Source organism: Lissotriton vulgaris, chromosome 7, assembly GCF_964263255.1.
Source record: "Lissotriton vulgaris chromosome 7, aLisVul1.2, whole genome shotgun sequence".
Classification (NCBI taxonomy): Eukaryota; Metazoa; Chordata; class Amphibia; order Caudata; family Salamandridae; genus Lissotriton; species Lissotriton vulgaris.
Genome location: NC_141695.1, coordinates 87,484,674 through 87,506,697, shown reverse-complemented (window position 1 = coordinate 87,506,697; position 22,024 = coordinate 87,484,674). Strand labels below are relative to the sequence as shown.

Sequence of the window (22,024 nt, the reverse complement as noted above, 5' to 3'; positions counted from 1 at the left end):
GAGGATACAAGTGCTGAGATACAGGGAAGAATAGACCATTATAGGTGCAAATTCGAATTATCATCATAAGTAGCTTACCTTCTCAGAGAAGAAGCCTTTACGACCGGGGATTTCCTTCAATGTTCAGGACTTCACCAGCAAAGACATTCCCCAACCTACCTAACCAATGGGCTTTCAAGAATACTCAAGATGGCCCAGATTCAAGCCAACTACTTCTGTGACAAGAACTCGCTATTAAAAAAAAATGTTTTTATATATGTAAACAGAAGGATTTTGGATTTATCTTATCCAATGATATCAAACTGTCCACCTAGGCCACAAAGTAGCTCAATACCTTGAAATGGGTACACTGGAAGAGCAAAGATGGTTGACGGCTGAGTTTACGAAGGTACAACCCCCAGGCAAGAGAATGAATAGACCACATGTTGCTTTAACACTTTATTTACCCCTTCTATTTATGCATCTATGTTCCAGGACCCCAGCACATTTGCCCCTTTGCTATAAGTAAGTCTTGCTGTGACAGCAGATTGTAACACCCTGCATAGTTCTAGAAGAAAAAGATACAAGCAGGAAATGATGTGTGCAGATCTGAGTCCTTCTGGCAAGAATGGAGGAAGCATTGTTACTTGACAAGTATATAGTGAGCTGCTGCTGCAGTAGTCTGGCTTCAGAGTGGTCAGCCTTGTCAGATGGGCTATGCACAGTTGGATGTGTGTATGTGGGGGGGGGGGTTAGCTGTCATTAAAGTCTCCAGTAGAATAGACCATTTGAGAACATAACCCTCTGCCAAAACAACATTGTAGAATCTCTGGGAGTACATTGCCCACTTCCAACGCTCCTTGAAGTCTGATGAATCCCACTGTTAAGGTGATATGCACCTAAACCTTATGTTTATCCTTAGAGGGACCAGAGGAATAGGCAGGTTAATACAAAGTATTTCTGATTGCATGTGTGATGGTATTATTGGAGCTAAGCCAGCCCTAGTAAGGGCTTCTTAAAACTTGTTTTTCACATTCAGTCCTGGGATCCGATTCATCAGCAATGTGTTTGCAGCCAAAACACTCATCGGAACAACCATCTCACCTTTGAGGGGACCACCGTTCGTTCCAGGCTCTTCTGCCCAATACCAGTCTCTGCAGAAGAGCTTTTCCTCTTGTTTAACTCGAAACAAAATGTCGGGCTGGATGGGTGACAAGCGAGCTGTAAAGAGAAACATATGTAATGTTTTGTGGTTCTTTACCGGGGTTATCTAAACACAAACGTGACTCCATGGTGCTCTAACGCACCAACAGAGTTGATTGCCAGTAAAAGAAAACATATTTATCTTCAGTAAGGACATTTCTGGCAGCTTCATAACCTTCCCACAGATTCCTCTCCTTAACAATAATCTTTCTAGGCTTTAATTTTTCCATAATCTTTTTTTCTGCAGTACTGACACTCGCCTGCCGCCAGGTGGCGCCACACAGAGACGTTCATTTCCAACTACAAGTCTCTGGCCGGATGTGACATCACTGGAGTATATTAGGCACCAGCCTGCATGCAGACTGTTGTACCTGGTATTTTCTGTACACTGATCAGGGTGTAAAGAGAGGAACCGAGAGCGTCAGAACAACAAAGAAGACAGCACATAACCTTTGCATAAGAAAGGCCAGATCATCACCAGAAATATGGTTACCCAAGGTAAATAACATTACTTCAAATGGGCTGATAAGAGAATTATAAAGAGTAGGGTTGGGAGCCCTAGAGTAACCTTTTGATGGACATATCACAGTGGCGGACACCCAGGAGTGAAATTCTAGTTGTCCCACAGTCTGCATTGTGGGGCGATGAGATTGGGAGTCACTCCTGCTGTGACAGACTTCTTTCTGGGGGAAGAGCAGGGCAGAGGGGAGGGTACTTCAAAAGGAAGCAGAATCGCAACACGAACTTCAAAAACTCAGACCCTAAATCACATTTAGCGTCTGGAAGTGGACTATAAAAGAGGGTGCTCAAGGCCCCCAAAATTGTTAACTGCCAAGCAGTCGGTTTGCGCAAGGAGGAGAAGCTCTGCAAGACTTCTGTCTGTGACAAGGGCTGACGGCTAAGGCTTGCCAGTCTGCCAGCTAGGTGAGGGAACATTATCCACGAACATCAAAGACTACCTGCCCCCGGAGCCTGAAGCACCAGGGCCTGCCTGCTTGCCAAGACCAGCGTTCCCTGTGAGGAAGAGGAGTGTGGTTGAGGGAATGAGGCCCAGCGGGGGATCCTGGTGAGTGGATCCCTGTAGCGAGGTGTGAGGAAATAGCTGCTGCACCTATTGCGCTGTTGCCCTTGCCCTCTGCAGGTTTAAGTCGGTGACACCATATGCCAGAGGGGGGCACTGAAGAGTATTACTATGCCATTTGGGCCATAACTCGTGTACGTAGGAAAGTCAGTAATCCCTTATGCCAAGTGGGTATGCAGTGAAGAATACTGTTATGCCGATCTGGAGTGGAGTAAGGTTGGTGACCCTGTACATCTGGTTGGGCAACCGAAAAGGACAAGAACAGTTGCAAGCCGTCATTGTGAGGAGAGACTGCCATGGTGAAACGTACGGGCCAGAGGCCTGATTGAGGATAAGAACCGAAGCAACCTACCCCCACCTGTGGGAAGGATCAGAGAAACGTACCAACTCACCTGAGGAAGCGTCGTGGACGACCACCAGCTGCAACTGCAGAGCCGCGAGTGGACCATAAATAGAAATTTAACAAAAGCTGAATTCATTGGTAAGTCGTCTGGATTTAAACGAGCCACGAGTGGTAGTCACCAACAGCAGCCGTTCCACGCAGAAACTCCGATCGCACCATCCTTGCAGATGCTGCTAAGACTGAACGTATTCTGCTACAGAGCGCTTCGGGCACTGTAACACTTGACGTTTATCAGAGTCAGAGTGGGACTCCTGCGATTCGGTGTACTAGTGGTGCCAAACCTGAATGTCGCCTATCACGAATGGGGAATAACCACTACTACTAGTGGGAGGGAAGTAGGACTCCGGGACCTGCATATTGAACGCTAGAGCCCTGACCTTAGGGGGCTGTGTCTATTATTTGTGCATCCTGTACTCCACATTGTATTCATATATAAATACTACTTTTGTCATAAAAGAAAGTACTTGACTGGACAATCCTTTATTGCTACTATTGAACGGATTTTGAGTTGAGAGCCTGTGTTCAAGCCCCGTATTTACCTCCCCGCCAAAACCTGGACTGCTCGACCCACACTACCACTGAGATTCAAGTGCTGAAGGGGTACTTGGCCCAGTTGCTCAGGACACAGTCTGTTGGGCCTGGGACATCAGGAGTAAAAGCCCCATCCCCCATGGTTAAATCCATTAGCTCCTACTTGCCCCGTGGCCCTCTGAAAGGTGTTCTGACAATGACGCTTTGATCACAGGCACCAGACTTGCCAAGCCCACAGGAAGGGACCCCCCTCATGGGGAGTAGCCCAGAGGGTTGCGCAACCAAAACTAGGATACTGCAGCCTCAATTTCTACTGCTCTGGTACCTTGGGGGAGGGAGGGGTAGGGGTTGGTTGGGGACTCTCCAGGCACAGACCAAAAGTCCAACTTCTGGTGGGAACATGCTGGGACTCTGACTGGTCCAAGGAACAGGACTACTTCCTCAAGGAAGAAAAAGACTTCTACGGTTTATGGTGCTTTTTATGTTTTTTGTGGGAATGTCTTAGGAGAATCTTTCTTGGAAGGTGATTTTGGGAGAGGAAGTCTGATTGCGACTCTTCCTGCTGGGCCTTAGACAAATATGGGATGGACTCTGCCATAGCCTTTGGGTGCCTGGAGCCGTAAGTTGCATCGTCATGGCCTGAGGCTAGACACCAAAGACAGTGGCCATGGGGATCCAAACGGGAAGACGCCTTATGGCTCCATCTGCAAGACTTGGGCTCTTTGCAGGGACAGTTGAGGGATTTGTTATTGATACAAATACATGGTTTGTTAGCGATACGCTGAATGAGAGCTTCTATCCAAGTCAATGAGGATTGGAAAAATAAGAACTGATGTCGGCACACAAGTTGGCGACTAATGTACTATGGTGACGTCTTTGTGCCGAGGCATGGCTGGAGTCACATGGTGTCACCTGGCAGCAATGGAGAGACATTGCTGTACAAAGATTTTCCGGACTAGTCTGAAGCCTGAGAATGCATAAGCCGAGGAATCTGAAGGACAATGCATCCATCAGAGAAAGGCGGGTTTTGCTTCATTTGCAAAACAAATGATGAACTGAACAAATTAGAGCTAACTAATGGTGTTACAATTTACACAGTGTTACAGATCATGCTGCTTATTTCTTTAGGGGGTGGTAAAAGAAGAATGGATCACGGAATTGGGCTGGCAGCCCATTGCATTTTCTCGGAATTGACAGAACGTTGAAGCAGGTCTACTTACGTATGTTAGGATCATTAACGTTGATACTTTTCTCTGGATCCCGGAAACAAGCCTTTCTGCTTCTACTGATTCGGAGAAAAACATTGGTATTGACAATGTGATGACCTGTCATAAAAAACAGAAAATTGTTGGTACGTCAGATGAAACGGTTAGAGAAGAACGTATTGTGCATATAAACAGTTTCCTAGGATTCCACCATTTACAGCTAAATCACCAAAAGGCTAGTCTTGCTTGAACAGACCAACTTTTTCCAGCTTTCGATCTCAGACCAACAACTGGACCTTTTTGGTAATTTGAGACACGTTTCGATATCTCCACTATGCTTTCAGTGACCCCCACCTATCTTGTGTATGCAAGGGGCAGATCTGCTTAAACTGGCTAAAAAAGGTGTCGGAACAAGGTGAGCTGGTTGAGGGACAATGGCCTTACTTTGCCCAACAAAAGGAGACAGTGCCTTTAGTTCTCTGGAGATTTGGACACAAGGGTAACCTGTTATTATTATTAAATTAAATGTATAAGGCGCACAGCTACCCGGAGGTTTACCGGCACTCGGACACATAGCAGACTGAAAAGACAGCACTTAAAGATTGAATAGCCAGGTCTTAAGGCCTTTGCGGAAGCTTTCGTGGCTCACTTCGTGGCGGAGTAAGGAGGGTAAAGAGTTCCAAAACATAGGAGCCAAATACGAAAATGAGCAACGGCCCATACGTGAAAGTTTTAATCTGGGCACTAGGAAGTAAGCTTGAGATGAACAGCGAAGAAGACGGGTGGGAAGATATGTCTGGACTATGGAGCATAGGTAGTGTGGTGCCGCACCTAATTTAATCTTATGCATATAACATAAGGCCTTAAATTTTTTTCAATGCTCAATCTTAAGCCAATGAAGGTCACGCAAAGTGCCTGAGATGAGGGATGTTTTAGGTACATGACAAAGTAATGTGGCTGCAGAATTCTGTACTACCTGCAACTTACGTACTAACTCCCTATTCGCTCATGGGTTCAGGCAGCATCCATAGTATCTTACGGAGCCATTTGACAATAGTGAAACCTGTTAAGCTAATAGCAGCTATTCATACATCAATAAAAAAATTAACTGTTCACAAATGATCCCAAGGTGAAACAAGCATTAAAAGTGAACAGAGTGCATAGAGAGATGATCAAGCCAGAAGCCACGGGATAAATACGCAGCAAAATGATTTGGACTTCACACAATGGTAGTTAATACTGCGACTATATATATGCTGATTGCTTATGTGTCAATGGTGTTTCAACCTTTTATAAACAATTAAAGGGTCATCATCAGGATTGGGTGGATGAGAAAAGTACAATGTTGTGATTAAAGAGATGCCAACTGATCACCTGATGAATGCAGGACGGCAGTCCAAGCATCATGTTATACTCTGCAGTCGAGTACCGCTTTTGGCCACCATAAGTGTGGCAGGGTATGCTCAGACGTGAGTCCCTTGCTCACTTTGCCACTAGATTCAAGCAAGCCGGGCTGAAGACGGCTGGAATGCCAGAAACCGGTCCTCGGAAGCTTGTTTCCGGTCCAGGGAAGGCATGGCTTGGCAGTTCGGGCTGGACTGTTCCCATGAGGCACAGGGTCAGACTGATTTTCATATAGCCATGTCTGAACTGGGGTGGCAGAGTGGGCTAAAGAATGGTGATGGATTAAACCCAGATCTTTTGACTGGGTGCGAGTGTTTGATTGGTTCAGATGCTCCGTCCATTACCACCCCCTTTTGTACCGAGTTGTTGATGGAAGACACCATCAAAATTTAAGGCTAGTTGCATTTCTATATTGTTAGGAAGTAGATATGGAGAGTTGCTGACTGTATCAAGTGTAGTGTTAAGAAGTTAATACAAGAATAAGAGTTGTAAAGGGATCTAATTTCTAGATCTGGTGTTAAAAGTGACTTTGTAAAATAAAACCGCCACGGATAACACAGAAGCATCACGAGTGATACATGAAGTGGCAAAGAAATCCTGAACAAAATGATAAAACATTAGTTTCACCTAAGAGTGTTTAAAATAGAAAGGGGGGGCGTGGCCAAGATGGCGGGGGCGTGGCCAAGATGGCGGGGTGAGCGGACGCCTCTTCCCGCAGCTCCTCCAGCCCGGCTAGGCTCGAGGCCTTTTTCTTCAGCTTCTCTCCCCCCGCTGATGCTCAGCGGCTGAGAGGAGTGTGGCGGAGAACCTGATGCACGCATTGATGCCGCTTTGGCCCTGATCGCTCCAGTGGAAGCACCTCAAAAGACCGATTGAAGATCGAGAGAAGACGGAGCGCCCGGGAGGCGGAGCGTATCGGAGTGCTGTCCATGCGCCTTGGCTGGGCCTAGTGCTGAAAGTTGGCGATCTGGGTGAAGGCCGTCCCGGCGCTCGACGGAGGTCGAAGGAGGGCTATCGGCTGAGGGGCCCGCTACGCGGGGGACTCTGAGTGCGTACCCTGGTGCTTGGGTTTGAGGCGGTGGCCTCCTGTATGGCGAGGACCCCGGTCCCGGGGTTGGAGGACGATCGACTTGGGACCGGGGCCAGATTTGCCAACTCTTCTAAGTAACCGAGCGGCCCCGGTTGCCAGATTGCCTGGTTTCTGGAGTGGCCCGGTGGTGTCGCTGGGCTCGGGCGATCTGCTTGGCCCCACCCTGCCACCATTTTGTCCTCGAGGGGCCGGTGTCGTTGGCCTCCTCCAGAGTCCCTTGAAGGCAGTTTCCGGCAACCTCCGCCTCTACACAGCTATCTCCCAGTGGCGGAGCGTACTGGCCGGGGTCCCCCCAGCGTAGGTCCCGGCTGCCGTCTCGACTGGGCGCCCACGGCTTGTAGTGCCCGGACCGACCCGCCATTTTGTCGTCTGTGGCGCAGGTCCCCGGCTTTGCCGGGAGCTCCCCCCCGCGAGTACTTGCTGGTGGTTGGACATACTCCGGAGCGGTCGGGCCTGTGCCCGCTCTTCACTTGAGGCGCTTGGAATGTCTGGAAGAGGTGGTTCGAGGAAGGGGGACCGCACCCTGCCGGATATGCTTGGCAGGGCCCAGCAGCAACGGGACAGAGCACAGCCGTCGCCGGGGTCTTCCCGGGCCTCGGCGGACGCGCCCGGGGGAGAACCCCCTGTCACGAGATCTTTCATGGAGGAGTTGTTCAGTTCCCTTAAGGAGGACTTCCAGACGCTGAAGCGGGAAGTGGCTAGTGAGGTCCGCGAGGTCCGCAGAGAGGTGGAGGGCCTCGGTGAACGGGTTGAGACAGTGGAGACGGCGGCCCAACGTCGGGACGACGAGATTGTCCACTTACAACAGGACGTTCTCCGTCTCCGAGAGCAATGCGTTGAGCTCCAGGCCCACTCCGATACCTTGAGAACAGGTCAAGGAGAAATAACATTCGAGTGCGTGGTGTGCAGTCTGCGGACGAAGGAACTGACCTGGTGGGCTACCTGCAGGACTTGTTCCGGGAGATCCTGGGGGAGGCCGCGGACTTTCCTATCCGCATTGATAGAGCTCACAGAGTTGGACGACAGCGCCAGTCATCGGCGCCCCCGCCGGACATCTTAGCTTTCCTGCCCGACTTCCCGCTGAAGGAGCGCATCATGTCTGAAGCCCGCAGGAGACAGCCATTGACTTTCCGGGAGCGGCCCGTGGCGCTCTATCAGGACCTGTCCGCCATCACGCTGCAGAAGCGCAGGTCCTTCAGGATTGCCACCGACTTCTTGCGCGAACATGAGACGCCGTACTCCTGGGGGCACCCCTTTCGCTTGATCTTTCGCTGGAACGGAGTGCTACATCAGCTACGCTCCCTGCAGGACATTTGCGGTGTCCTGGGGCTCACGGCTACAGAGGATGATGGAGCCACGCCGTCTGGAGGCGATCGGAGAGAGGGAGCCGACGGAGGTCAGCGAGGAGACGATCGACAGCGAGCGCTGGGCGTCCTGATTCCCCTACCATCAGGGCGGACATGGCCAGTGCCTTGAGAGCGGCGGCCAGGGACTCGGCCGACTCCAACGGCGTGGCCTTGACGGCCTAGACTCACTCCGGGGGGAGATGAACATAGCTTCTTCGATGCCAGGTTTGGGGCTGGGGGGGGGGGGGTTCGGGGGGGAGCGGGTGGAGGTGAGTGGCCGGACGTCCACTTTTCTATTTTCTACGGACTTGCCCGTTTTGGGGCTTGACTGAGACAATGGGTTGTTTGAGTTGGCATTTGGCTAGTTGCCGTGGGTGTGTTTGGGGTGGGGTTGGGTGTTGTTCTAGAGTTGGGGAAGTCCCGTCCGACGTTGTCCATGCCCACGCTTGGCCTGCTCTGGCCTGTCCCGCGCGACTGCCCCGCGCGCGCGCCCCCCCCCCCCCCCCCTCTGGTTCCTTGCCCGCAGCATAACGTTCCTGGTCCCTGGGAGACATGTCGTCCCTGAAGGTGGTGACCCTTAATGTTAAGGGACTGAATAATCCGGTTAAGCGCAGGGCGATTTTGTCTCTGCTTGAGGGGACGCAGGCTGACATCTGCCTTTTGCAGGAGACCCACTTATTGTCCCGTGACTGCCATAGATTGCGCTCTGCTAAGTTCCCCACCCAGTTTTTCTCCTCTGCAGCGACCAAAACCGCGGGGGTGGCCATTCTCATAGCGAGCTCCTTCAGGGGGGAGGTGCTATATAAATATGCTGAGCAGAAGGGGAGGCTTCTGGCATATCGCCTCCGCCTGGGAGGTATAGCGTTTACAGTTGGCTCTGTCTACAGCCCGAATGACCACCAGGAACGCTTCTTGGACTCAGTACTGGTGGATGTCACTGCCTCACCTGACCGACATGTTATTCTAGGGGGGGACCTTAATATCGTCTTTGATTCAATATTGGATAGATCAGCGCAGCGGTTTCCTCAGACTGGAGAACTTTCCCAGGCTGTGAAGGCCCGGATTGCGGATATGGATTTACACGACCTTTGGCGCTCCATGCATCCCACGGATAGGGACTACTCCTATTTTTCGCATGCGCACCGCACCTACGCACGGTTGGACTATCTTTTGGTTAGTGGGCCGATGCGCGCCGCTGCTACGGCGGCGGACGTTGGGGTCCTGACTCTGCCTGACCATGCGCCGGTTACTGGCGCGTTTGCGTGGCCGGCGGCCTCCCCCTCTCGGGGGGTGTGGCGCCTTAGGGACACCCTTTTGCACAAGAAAACGGTGGTGAAACGTATTGCAGAGGTCATACAGGACTATCAGACACACAACAGTAATACAGACCCTTCACTAGCGACACAGTGGGCTGCGTTGAAGGCGGTTCTTCGGGGGGAGTTCATCTCCATCTCCTCGGCGGAAAATAGGGAGCGGCAACGGAAGAGGGATGAACTGACTACTCAGGTTCGGGAGCTTGAGCAGGTCCACCGCCGTACGGGTGCTCCGAGGGTCTGGAGGCAGCTGAAGGCGGCAAGGAAGCTCCTGTCGGCGCTGGACCTGGATAGAGCGGAATACGCTGCCTTGCGCTTGAAACATGCCTACTACACAGGGGTGGGACAGGTGCGGCAGGCTCCTGGCGCATCGGCTTCGGGTCGCGCAACAGCGTAACGTAGTGAAGGAACTTTTGAGTACGGACGGAGTGGCCGTTTCCGGGGACGCGGAGGTGGCGGAAACCTTCTGCAGTTTCTATGAGGCGCTGTACGCTGGGGAGCCTTCCTCGCCGCGGGACACCGAGGAATATCTAGAGTCGGTGCCCCTTCTGGCACTGGATCCCGTTCAGGCGGAATATCTGGAGCGGGACATTCACGTTGAAGAGGTGATTTCCGCTATAGCTAGGTTGAAGCACGGGAAGGCCCCGGGCCCGGACGGTTACACGTCCCTGTTTTATAAGACCTTTTGCCCGGTTGTGGCCCCTGTCTTAACTCGGCTATTTAACTCCTTCTCCGACCCGGGAGCCATCCCACCGGATCTCCTGAGTGCGACGGTCTCGGTGATTCTGAAACCCGGGAAGGACCGGGCTTTATGCGGCTCGTACAGGCCCATCTCGCTCCTCAACGTCGACCTCAAGCTGTACACTGGGATTCTGGCGTCCAGGCTGGCCCTGCACCTCCCCGGTTTGGTTGAGGCGGACCAGGCTGGCTTTGTGCCCGGCAGGCAGACGGTCGACAACACCAAGCGGGTGACGCACGTTTTAGAGAAGGCTTCGCGGATCCCGGGGGAGCGGATGTTGCTAGCAGTGGACGCTGAGAAGGCCTTTGATAGAGTTCATTGGCCGTATCTCGAGCTGGTCCTCAGGAAACTGGGAATTGGTGATAAATTCCGCACAATGGTCTTCAACTGCTATAAGTATCCTTCAGCGTCGGTGCGAGTCAACGGGTGCAGCTCCCGTGGTTTTGCAATCGAGCGCGGTACGAGGCAGGGCTGCCCCCTCTCTCCACTCCTCTTTGCTCTCTACATGGAGCCATTCGCCCAGAGGATCCGCCACAATCCGGATGCTATTGGTATCAGGATGGGCCAGTATGTCCATACGGTCAGCCTCTATGCGGACGATGTCCTGCTGACCCTGGATGACCCTAGGAGGTCCTTGCCCGCCTGCATCCACGAGTTGGATGCCTTTTCACGTGTGGCCGGCTTTAAAACGAACATGAGCAAGTCGGTGGCTTTGGATGTGTCTTTGGCTGCGGACACTAGGAGGGACCTCCAGCGACTCTTCCCTATGCAGTGGTCTTCGTCCCTTGTACCATACTTAGGGATCCTACTGGCACCCACATTGCCAGCGATGGTGTCGGCTAATTACACCTCTCTCAGTAAGAAGATCAGAGAGGAGCTCGGCCGCTGGAGTAAGGGCCTACTATCCTGGCTGGGAAGGATCGCGGCGGTTAAGATGACGGTCTTGCCCCAGATACTATATCTTTTTCGAGCCCTACCTCTCCAGCCTCCAGTGGGCTGGATTAGACAAACGCAGGCCGACATCTCCCGCTTTGTCTGGCAAGGCCGCAAGCCGCGGATGAGGAGGGTTCTCTCCACGCTTGCCCCGGAAGCGGGGGGCCTTGGTATTCCGGACCTCCGTAAGTACTTTCAGGCGGCGCAGCTACGTTACCTTGTGGAGTGGAGCAGGTGGGAGTCCGATAAACATTGGCTTTTTCAGGACCAAGCGGTGGCGGGCCGCACCCTACAGGAGGTTCCATTCTTGCGCCGTGCTCACCGCCCCCCAACCTTTACGCTTCTTTCGTTACACGGGTCCCCTTGAGGGTGTGGGATGCAGTCTGCGAGGCCCGAGACCTTACCACTTTCCCTTCGCCATTTACACCCATAGTGGATAATCCTGACTTCTCCCCGGGGATGGAGCCGGGCGCTTTCTCCCATTGGAGGACTGCGGGCTGTCGGGCGCTCTTTCAGGTCTATGGGCCGGAAGGCGTGGTCCCCTTTCAGCAGCTTCAGCAGGAGTTCGGCCTGACGGAGTTGGATAGACTACGTTACATGCAGGTCCGACATTGGGCCCTCCAGCCCCAGGTGCGGGACGTCGCTGATCGTCAAATTACACCGTATGAGCGGTGGCTGGGGACCCGTACCTCTGATGCTAAATTGATTACTGATCTTTATAAGCATCTACAGCCCCCACCGTTCCACTATTATAACCCGGGGAGGGAACGATGGCACAGGGAACTGGGCAGGACACTTAGCCACAAGGAATGGGACCAGATCGCACACTGGGCAAGACACTCTGCGTACCATACCGGCCTTACGGAGACATTTACCAAAGTGTCCACATACTGGTACTACACCCCAGAGAGACTGTATGAGATGAATAGGCACATTGATAAGGGGTGCTGGAGAGGTTGCGGGCAGGTGGGGACCCTCTCACATATTCTTTGGGATTGTCCCTTGCTGACCGCCTATTGGAAGGAGGTTCTGGATGAGGTGGATAAGCACTTTGAAATTGAGCTCCCGCGCTTTCCGGCGTATGTATTGCTGGGCCTCCCTAATGGCCTGATGTATCCGCTGAAGTCCCGCAGGGGTAGGCAGATCGCGATCGCGCTGGGGTCTGCGGTCCAGAATATCCTCATCCATTGGCGCACTACCACTGTCCCCTCCATCACAGGTTGGCTACATAGACTCTGGCATGTGTTGGGAATGGAGAAACTGTCGCTTACGGTGGCGGGGGAGATAGATCAATTTGATGAGCTGTGGCAACCCTTCCTTGCGCTGTTAACCACCGAATTCAGGGAGCTCACCTGCCCGAGGTACCTCAGGCTTCTGAGGCTGACGCCGCCGGCGACTCCGGCAGACTAGAATGAGTGGGGGGCGGGTTCTTAGTGAGGGGGGGTGTGGCTCTGGGGCGGGCAGTACTGGTAATGGGACATTGGACGGGGGGGTTGGGGAGTTGTTTTTTTCTTTGGGGCGGGGGTTCTAGAGGGGGAGGGGCTGTGCTTTTTTGTGTCAATTTCATTGCCTTCTTTGATCAGATTTGGGGTGCTAGATATGCGCAGAGTGGAGATATACATTGCATTTCATTTTTTTCATTTGCTATTGCTTTTCCTCTGGCCTAACAAACTGTTCCACGGGCACGCTCCTGATACTACGATTTTCCTCCTATTGTACTGTATGTAACCCTAACCTCTTATTCCCTCTCCCCGTGTTCTTTTGTCTTAATAAAATGCTTTAAACCTAAAATAGAAAGGGCATTAACGCCATGCACATACAATCGGACTATGTATCAAAATTAGACACTGTACCGCAACCTGCTATTCTCTTCTCTGACCCACATACATTGTATACGGTTGTTAGGTCTCTTATGTTTGTTTTTATAAGGGGGAGGTGATGTATTATTGTGGTTTCATGTAGGCTATATTATAGATCTGTTCCTTTTATGTTCCTACCAGCACTGATGTTCTACGCTGATAATTTATTTCTTTTCTGGCATTAGTTGGTGAGAGTTCAATGTTCTACCAGTGCCTGGGCAATTGGTGAAGAGCAGCTCGAGGAACTGCAGACAGGTCCAGGGTTCTAGTAAAGTGTTACTTCCTGCACATATAGCATTTACTGTGAAACATCACTATGGGAGTCTGTTCCAGGTGGCTGCTACAAATTACTGCTACTCTGGACCCCTCATGGGCATTCTGAAGCTTCAGAGATCACAAACAGGCCATGATCATTCTGTCATAAGCAGAAGGAATGATGCTGTAACAGGTGTTACAAGGAGATATTTTTCCAAATGCACAGAGATACGCGAAGGTGGGACGCTCACCAATCATCCCTGAAGTGTCTCACTGTCCATCCAGACTTGGCTCTCGATTCTCACCTAGTAATGCATCCTCACTGTAGACCTGCCATTCCCGCTCATATCTCCTCACACTGGTGCTTATGTGTTTGTTTTACGTCTCTCTTCAAGATGCCTGCGCCTCACTCTTACGGCACCATTGCTCTCCTATACAAGGAGATACACCAATCTTCCCTCTTTTACCAACATCTTGTCCTTTATACTTGGTGTGCAGTAGCTACATGTGAATCTCTGTGCAGGACATGCACTAATGGAGTCCGCGTTACGTACTCAAGGGGTAGTGTACTCCTGGAGTACGTAACTCCATACAAGGATCCCAACCTCTCTAGTGTTCCTCTTCTATATTTACAAGTTACAGCTTCTCCATAGAAAACATGTCCTAAGGCTTCCTCTGCCAGCAGTACACTCACTGTGCTCCCCCAGAGTACTCCTGCAGCACTGGAAAGGTACATTCTAACACACGACATCCACCGTGCTAGCCCACACCACCGGTCTACTTCGTATCCATGTAAAAGGTTACAGGTTTTGTTCTTCATGGTATAATGTATGGAGTCTGCCACCCTTAACACGTTTTTTCCACTTCTAGAAATCATAGCAGATATGCCCGTACAACTCCTGTCTTCTTTGGGCAACTATCCCCAATGATGTTTTATTTAGTGTTTTAAACTTCTGTTTTACCTTTTGTGTCACCAGGCTTCTTTCTTCTTTTCCTTTGACCTCCTATTCTCCAGGGCGGTCATTCTTACATTTTAAAATGTTCGGGCTATCTTTGAAGCCGGACTTCCCGATACGATGTAGCGATACAGTAATCAATGGACAATATATATGATGTCTTATGTCCATAAACCATCCACTACATTTGGTTTAATGTGCTTCACCAGCTGACCCATAGTTAGGTCTACTGTTAAAACATCAGCTGCCCCATCGATTAGCTCCAATTTCAACCATGAACATCCCCCACAATAGGTCAAATGTTCAACAATGAACTGCACCTTGCATTAGATTTAACCCCTTGGGTGCTGCCATTGGCCGTTGGACATCGCAAGCACTACCTTCGTAGTGCTGCGCACGTCCAACGGCCTACACAGCCCCGCCCCTTTTGCGAAAGCGCCGCACTGCCGAGGAATCGCGGCCGGCCGCCGCAAACGGGTTAATGTTCATCATCAGCTGCTTACAACATTTGTGCTATTGTAGACCATCACCTGCCCTTACATTTGGTCCGTTATGGACCATCAGTTCTGTTGTAATCTGTTTGTAATTACTCTCTGTCACGTTATTCCCTCTTCCTTTCACTTGGTTCCTTCTCTTCTACCCCCCCCCCCTCCTTGGCAAGTATGAATGTTCCATGTAGCAATTAGCAAGTATCTGTTTGTTGGAAACACGAAGTATCAGTTCTAAGGCATAGAAATAAGGTACAGTTTATGTCCATTTTTTTCCTTCCTTACCTTAAGTTAGGACGCATCGAAAGCACATGTGCGCAACACACGCGTATCACGTTTCCATTGGTTCATAGTCATAAGACAGCCCCGAGAATAAGGCCAGGTTAGAGGCATTATGTTTCAGCAGCTCGCTACCTGCCTCCCTTTTGTCCTTTCCTTCCTAGATCCTACCCCTCCCCCCTGTTTATAAATTAATCTTAATCTTTGAAGCAATGGTATTACCTCTCTCTTCCAAACCCAAAAAATCATGAAAAAGTCTGTAAAATTGTACCGGAGACCCCCAGCTGGGTTCTAGAACAGTGTTTGTGAACTACATTGTGTATAGTTTGAACGTCCCAAACATGCACAAAGTGTGTATTGGTATGTAGCGTGTTAGTCTCTCTTTTCACCTTTGGTTTTAAATTGTACATATGTAAATAGGATTATAATTGGAAATTGTATTTTTATCATATGTATGACATGTGTGTACTATATGTTTTCTTATTTTACTTTATTTATTTATTTATTTAAACTTGTAATGCGCAACAGCTACCCGCAGTGGGTTTCCCGGCGCCAGGGATAGACACAAGAAGAAAAGAGGAAAAGAAAGGGAGCTCAACACAGTACAGTGAGCCAGCTAATGCAAAAGAACAGATCTATTAAAAGAGCAAAGTCTTGAGTCTTTTCCGAAAACAGAGTAGATTAGTCTCTGATTTCAGGGAGATAGGCAGTGCGTTCCAGGATTTGGGGCCTAGATGGGAAAAGGACCGACCCCCCATCTTTACAAGTTTGAATCTTGGGACAGCAAAGTCACCTTTTGCAGAGGATCGCAATGTGCGACTGGGATTATAGGTTTGAACAAGACTCTGTAAATATTTAGGGGCCGAGCCCTGTTTCATTTTAAAAAGGTAACACAGGGCTTTGAACTTAATGCGGCTCGGGACCCTAAGCCAATGTAGGTCCCGAAGAGCCTGTGAGGCCGAGGATCTCCTTGGTACATTACAAAGAAGTCGGGCTGCCGAATTTTGCACCACCTGAAGTTTGTTGATGGTTAAAGTGTCGGCACCGAGATAGAGGACATTTCAATAATCCAGGCGGGAGACTACTAGCGCCTGAACAACAGTTCTCTGGGTGGCACGGGGCAGCATCCACAGGATTTTCTGAAGCCATCTCAAGGTGGCAAAACAAATGGAGGCCACCTTGGTGGCCTGCTGTCTCATAGAAAGTTTGCCATCTATAAGGAATCTGAGGTTACGGACTACGGAGATCGGCTGGGGGAGAGGTCCCATATCACTCGGCCAGTGCTGGGGGCCCCAAAGATCTTTGTTCTTCCCCAAGATGACAATCTCGGTCTTGTCACCGTTTAACTTAAGGAGATGCTTCTGCATCCACTCAGCAACAGGTGATAGTCCAGTCTTCAGGGCCGATGTACAGTTGCCCTCACTGCTGGAAAGGGAGAAAACAATCTGAGTGTCATCGGCGTTGAAAATATTGTCAGCCCAGCGTCCTCTGCGATGGAGGCCAGGGGCCTAACATAGATGTTAAACAGTAAGGAGCTGAGTATAGACCCCTGGGGGACGCCATACGCCGATGAGCAGGTAGCAGATACAGCTTTCTTCGAAAAGACCTGGAAAGTGCGCTCACTTAAAAAGGATTCAGAAAAGGGGGTGGTGATGAACAGAGTGTCTGAATTAAGCAGACCACTCTTACCCAGTCCAAAGATCAGGGCTTGATCCATCACCGTTTTTTAGCTCACTGCACCATCCCAGCTCAGAACTTGGCTATATGCAAATTAGTCTGACCCTGGCCCAGTGTATCATGGGAACAGGGCAGACCAGACTACCAAGCCAATTCTTATACTGGGAAGGAAACAAGCTACCGGGGACCGGTTTCTGGCATTTCAGCCGTCTTCGGCCCGGCTTGCTTGAATCCTGATGGTGCAATGAGCTAGGGACTCACATCTGAGTATACCCTTCCACGCTTATGGTGGACAAAAATGATTCAGAAAAGGGGGTGTTCATCACCACCCCTTTTTTCTGAATCGTTTTTGGCCACTATAGGTGTGGCAGGGTATACTCAGACATGAGTCCCTTTCTCACTGCACCATCAGGATTCAAGCAAGCCGGGCCGAAGAAGGCTGAAATGCCAGAAACCGGTCCCCGGTAGCTTGTCTCCTTTCTGGTGAAGAATTGGCTTGGTAGTTTAGTCTGCCCTGTTCCCATGATGCACTGGGCCAGGGACAGACTGATTTGCATATAGCCAGGTTCTGAGCTGGGATGGTGCAGTGAGATAAATAACGGTGATGGATCAAGCCCTGATCTTTGGACTGGGTAAGAGTGGTCTGCTTAATTCAGACACTCTGTTCATCACCACCCCTTTTTTCTGAATCACTTAAAAAGGAGGCAATCCAGGCTAGCGCAGAACCATCTACTCCCAGGGATCGGAGAGAGTTCAAAAGGATGGAGTGGGACACGGTATCGAATGCAGCACTCAAATCCAAAAGGATGAGTGTAGATGTCTATCCGTGATAGATACCGTGCCGTAACCTCTCCGTCACCCCAAGGAGCGCGGTCTCGGTGGAATGGTGCGCTCGGAAGCCGGACTGGGAAGGATGTAGGAATCCCGAGCTTTCCACAAGATGATTTAGCTGAGTGTTGACATGCCTTTCCAGCACTTTTGAGAGGACAAGTAACAAAGATATGGGTCTAAAGTTAGCAAGGTTGGACATGTCCGCTCCTGCCTTCTTTAGAAGAGGGACAACCATCGCATGCTTCCATTCCTGTAATACATGGGACTCCGTTAAAGATGCATTGAGAAGTCTCTTATATTGTACATATATCATTTGCAGCCCTGAAGAAGCCCGTGTGGGCGAAACGCGTAGGCTGTGGATTACATGAAATACCAATAAAAGCATTTTGAATACTACGCCATCTGTGTTGGAGATTCGTCACTCCTGTTATCTACTGTTAATTTATGTACTGCATCTGAAGCATTAATCTCATAGTACACGTTGCCTCTCCATTGTGTGTATAAAAGTTCTGGTATATCATTGAGGCTAACATAGGAGCTAGTCTTAGGAGGTGGGCAATAGTGAGTATGTATAGCTAGAACCAAAGACCGGTTCCTCTAGAACTGAAAGGCAGTGCAGCAACAAACCCTGCCACCAGGTTCTGTGTTGTATCCAATGATCCATGTAGACTTCAATTAAAATGTTGGTGCTCACAGGCAGAGGAGGAGAGTGGATGACCAGAATAAAGAAGCACTTCAACCTACCTGGCGTGGGCCTTCATTATTTCTACTTCAAACAAGTTCCCTTCTACATTAGGTCAAAGGTACACCTCCAGCTACCCCCTACATCACATTTACTGTTCACCATCAGCTGCTCCCTACGCGGGTGGTGTAACACAAGCAAAAAGTCATAAGGGGTCCCTGAGACTCTTGGGACTCCTAGATATTCCAGGATTTAAGATTGCTTGGGGGCGAACAGAAGGGTGGGGGCCTACTTCACTGCAGGGGCCTGTGTTACACCCCATGCCCTGCATCAGGTCTTTTGTGGACTATCAGCTCCCTCAACCTTAGGTCTAATATTCACCATCAGCCACGTGTACATTTGATCCAGTGCTGATCACCGACGTGATTGAAAATTCGGTTTTAGATCCCACCTTGGGCTGTACATTCTATGCAATTAACACCTTGCTACTGCCACCCAACATTAGACCTGATGTTTGCCATCATCCAAAACCCACAGTAGGCATATTATCTAGGGTCAGCCCACTCCATACATTTGGACACACATCCTCTAACAGCCCATCCTCTACATTTGTTTAACGTCCACAATCTACCTTCCTTCATTTTAAAAAGGTATTTTGCGTTTATTGCTGTGATAATTCAATATATTGTGTCTACACAACTTTCTTCAATTTGAAATGCTGGAGATTTCAAATTTACAAGCACTTAAGATTGCTGTTGAACTTTAGACTCTACGCTGTTAGACTAGCGCACTCTGAGCATCTGCCCTGAGGAAGCCCAACTTGGGCGAAACGCGTTAGCTGTTTGTCCAATCATCTTGTACAAAGAATATGTCCAAGGATGAAATAAAAGTGAACTGTGTATACTATTGAAGGACCATTACTCTTTTTGTGAAAGATTGTACCAACATTCTTCTTCTTTTTGTTGCCTCTCTATTTTCTTATTGCTTCATTTTAAAGTTAACATAGACAGCAGTTCCTGGAGTGCTGGGGCAGTTATCTGCTATGCGACCACATGGGGGTGATACACAGGTTTCATCGCCTGCATGAAGACAGTAAAGTTAGTGTGGAAAGGCCATAAAATACAGCTTCCAGAAAAAGTACATCTTGTACAGCTGGAACCCAACAGATTCACTGTGAGAAATATTAATACAGGAAGGCTTACTTTAGGGACTCTTGTAGTGATCTTGAAATGAATAATAGTTGAGCAGTTGGATTGAAGTATTCTTTTTATTAGAATATCCTGAAGGTCAGAAGAAGGAAAGATGCAGCTCAGGTGGAGCTGACTGCAGAAGAATGAGTAATAACATTCTTAACTGTACACGGTTACAGAGAACACACTACAAGGTTCTACACACAACATTCTGTACATTACATACCCAGCATTCCTACATCATATTCCATAAAGGAATAAGCCATTACTACACATCCCCCTTCCTTGATGAATTTAACTGAAGAATTAAATAAATAAAACAAAAGGAAAATAAAAACAATCTAACATTAAAAACAGACAAAATCCTGAAGTTTCTTTGGAGTAACTATACGTCTTCCAACCCTAGTGGATTTGTTAAAAACATCACCATCAGGAACAACCATAGATTCCCTGGAAATAGAATCATCTCCTGGGGGTTGAACTTGGGAATCAACACAACGCAAATCACTACTAATAAGATTGTCACATCCCCTTTCACTAGAGGAAAAAGAAACATCACCCTGTGAAGAATGAGGAACTACTGGACCCTCCATAGGAAACTGATCATGCCCTTGGAGCTCAACCGGAACTCCAGACTCATCCTTCCTCTCCAAATTAGATAAAACTTCCAACCACCAGTAATTTCTCTCTTTAACAGGAGAAGTTCTCCTCACATCAGCAGCATTACCAGCTAAAGCAATGCGACTCATGTGATGAATAGTACCATCATCTAGTTCTACTGTGTTCCTCATAACCTAAGTAATGACTCTGGGATCCGAAAATTTAGATTGCAATTTCTCAGACGTCCTACTAGACTTGACTCTAACACACTGTCCAACCTTGATAATCACATCTTTAGTACCATGTTTAGTGTCGAAATACAATTTATTCTTACATTGAGATTTAATGATGGACTGTTTCACATGATCAGGATCCCATTCATACTTCTTACTCCTACCAATCCAACCAGGATTCAACCTACAATGAGGAAATCTTCCCCTCATCCATCCAAAAGGACTCTCTCCAACTGTATCATGAACCGTGACCCTTTATGACCAAATCAACTTGTTTAGCTCATCATCCCAATTCTTATTTCCTTTCTTGGCTAATTGTAGAACACCTTTCAAAACTCTGTTCATTCTCTCCACCACTGAATTTCCACTAGGATGGTACAGAGCCGTAAATCTTTGTTCAATTCCAGAATTACACATACATTTCTTCATCAAATCAGACTTAAATTGCACACCATTATCGGTTAAAATGGAAGCTGGAAAGCCTTCCCTTAAAAAACACCTGTCCAAAAAATTGATGACCACCTCTGTATCCGCACCTGTGACCACTTCAACTTCAACCATTACTACAACTCTCTGAGATCAAGGGATTAGTACACAACACATTCTGAGTGCTCGCCCAAAGTCTAAAACCCACAACTGCTCCAGAACACAACAAAGGGTGAAATTTTACCCAAGGAGAACAAGGCCTGGTGAACTTCCTTCATCACGTTCTTGTAGAGGTCCTTCTGCCACTGGAACATAGTCTTCCACTCCTCCTCGGAGAAGTAGGCAGCAACATCATGGAAAGTTACTCGTGTCTGGAAGATGAAATTTCATATCAAACTACAGAGTGTGTCACCCGCTGAAGACAAGCGCAGAAAGAAGGCGACCAACCTCTTACCTGTGAACATCCCTCTTGCATTATAACCTTACATGTGAGACCATCTTACATTCAGTACACAAACTCTCACCACATCATCCACCTAAAGCATGTTGTTCTAGGCAACTACGTACTCCTCATCATAGAGCCCACCCACACTAGGTCACTGCTGCATTGTGAGTCATAGAAGTGCAGGCAATCACAATATAGGACAATGATGTCATGCAAGGAAAAATTCTGGCTCAATATTCTGAATGTACTGTAAAGGGAGATAGATGTGTAAAAGGACAGCATATTGTGATGGCAGCCACCAGAGGCACTGGCAAACAAGTTCTATCAAAAAGGGAGGGTGACTATTTTGGGACGAAACCAACCTAAAGTTCATAGTGGGGGGCATTTAAGTGCAGCTTTACATTTTACAGGTCCACAAATTATGAGTAGGTAACCTATCAAGATCAATTTCACAATTTAGCATGGACAGTCATCTTTGGCAGGAGTGTCATTTTCCTTGTGACCGCACTGCTTTTTATTAAGTCATTTTTAGCGATGTTTATAAAGAAGATGTGGAGTCAGGTAAGTTCTCTCCGATCTTGTGTTTATTGTAGTATCTTCAGCAAGGACCGACAGGGAAGCAGGCTCACATAAAATGCCTCTCCCACATGGATTATCAACATGCCACTTCTAACACATTCTACATTAAAGCATAAGAACCCAATACAGATCAATTCCCAGCTCTATGTAGATTTCTGAATCCATAGATCTTTTGGATTCGGTCATAAGCAAAATAATACTAACTCTAGAGAATGTATAACTCAAAAAAGGAGTACACCCTTCAATTCAGTGGAACGCTCAGAATAAACCTCTAACCACCAGTTAGCCCTCGCCCAC

General features: G+C 48.8%; 1 pseudogene across 1 annotated transcript in view; it reads right to left on the bottom strand.

The window, feature by feature from the left end:
- Positions 1-22,024, bottom strand: part of LOC147700857 (uncharacterized) — a 141,726-nt pseudogene that overhangs the window by 103,025 nt on the left and 16,677 nt on the right. The window contains exons 2-4 of the transcript XR_015297414.1: positions 20,948-21,074; positions 4,418-4,522; positions 1,084-1,200 (exon numbers count right to left, since the gene is read on the bottom strand). The product of XR_015297414.1 is annotated as an uncharacterized LOC147700857 (transcript). The remainder of the gene's footprint in view (positions 1-1,083; positions 1,201-4,417; positions 4,523-20,947; positions 21,075-22,024) is intronic.